The following is a 2096-nucleotide window of genomic DNA, read 5'->3' on the forward strand; positions in this document are numbered from 1 at the left end:
CCGACTCCCGAACCCTTTTTTCTGAATTTCATGGACTAAACTTGTTGTTTTAATAAAATCAAATCGTTTATTAAAAACAACCCCTTTTCGAGGTGATCCAATCACACTTCAAATAGAAAAAAGGATTGGTGGCGAATCCCGTTTCTTTTAAAACCCAAGTCGACCCTATTTTTTCATCAAAAAAATGGTGTCAACGGCTTGGCAACTCCGCTGGGGAATTTTTTTCAAAATAAGTGAGCTGAGCCACGAGTTGATTACCTTTTGTCTTTTTTGTCGAAAATTGAAAACTTGATTTAAATATACGATCCTTGCATTGCATTTCATTCGTTTTATCACGATTCTCATCGTTGTAATTGTTGTGGTGATTTAAATTTCGGTATCTTGCTGCATATTGCATTGCATGACCTTTGGTCACACCCTTCTAAGTGAGAGTGAGAAGCTACTCCTTCGTGAGGTTTTCACCTCCGTGCAGGATAGTGGATCGCTTTCGGAATACATCTGTACCTATGTCTTCGTGAGATTTTCATCTCCGTGCAGCCATAGGGAAATGTATTCCCCTGAACCGAACTCGATCTATATGAGCCTATAACGGGTGAAGATCGAGGAATCTGCTGGTTTGGGTACCCTTACTTTAGAGCCAAACCTCATGTAGTGAACCTTAGGAACTCACCCTAGGTAGAACAACACCAAACCCTAGTAGATACCCTGATATATGCTTTTATTCTTTCTGAATTGTCTTGGATTGTATGTTTATATCTTATACTGATCTTTGATGTTTTATTTTGGATGCATGACATTTCAACTGCATGGCATTTCATTATTTCAAGGCGTTGGTTCATATTCGGTTTCTAGAAAGAAAACTTATCATGGAAAGGGGGTTTCTTGATAAGGTGGAAGATAATGCGGCAGTCCGAATTTGGTCAGAAACGACGCAGCGGGAGAAAGGAGATAGTTTGGCTAAAGGATACATATCAGAATTATGGGACTTCACCCGTATCAGTGTAACCCAGAATAGTTTGCAAGAATTGAAGGAGATTTGGGACCAATGGAACGAGGAGGACAGAGAGTTGTTCTATTCTAATTATGGGGATTTGCCGTACCTGCTAGATATGAAGGTAGACAAGCACCTGTTCCGGGTTCTTGTACAATTTTAGAATTCCGCCTACAGTTGTTTCACCTTCGGAAAGGCTGACTTAGTGCCTACAATAGAAGAATATATGGCTTTACTTCGGTGTTCGAATATTCAAATCGACAGAATCTACTCGAGAGCCGCAAATGCACCCTTTTTGAGAAGGTTGATGAACATAACAGGTATGAGTGAGCAGTGGGTTACAGCCCGAATCAAACAAAAACGGGATAACAAGTGCATTTCTTGGAAGAATTTGAAAGATGTGGTCCTAGTGCATCCAGATGTAAAAAAGAGGGTAGATGTCTTTGCTTTGAGCATATACGGCCTAGTTATCTTCCCTAGACCTTTGGGGCTTATTGATGAGGCAGTCACTGATTTATTCGACCGTCTCGACAAGGGAGTTACTCCGGTTCCAGCAATTTTAGCGGAAACATTCAGATCATTGAATGCCTGTCGACGAGCGGGTGAAGGCAGATTCATTGGATGTGCACAGCTGTTACTAGCGTAGTTCCATAGTCATTTTTGGAAAGTAGATAAGGTATCATATCGAGTCTTCTCTGAAAACTATTCGCCACTAAAGGAAGTAATAGCTACACCGAGAAGAGATGACATTTCAATGGAAAAATGGATGGCAATTCTTCAAAACCTGCAAGAAGAGGACATTGAGTGGAGAGCTCCGTGGTTACTTCCAGACGAAATTTTGTACCGGTGTGGTGATTTTGATTGGGTCCCCTTGCTTGGAATTTGGGGAGCTATTGGTTATGCCCCGTTATTAGTGCTCAGACAATACAGGTCAAGACAGTTTGTACCCGCAACCCAGGGGCTAGCCGAGTGTGAATTCTCGTACGGGGGTGATGGTTACAAAAAGAGGATTCGAGAGATATCCAATGCATGGAATCAGACTCGTCAAATGAAGCGATTGGCTGTAGGACCAATGATGACCCCTGAGTATGGTGAATGCAGGGTC

Source organism: Gossypium raimondii, chromosome 11 (genome assembly GCF_025698545.1).
Source record: "Gossypium raimondii isolate GPD5lz chromosome 11, ASM2569854v1, whole genome shotgun sequence".
Taxonomy (NCBI): Eukaryota; Viridiplantae; Streptophyta; class Magnoliopsida; order Malvales; family Malvaceae; genus Gossypium; species Gossypium raimondii.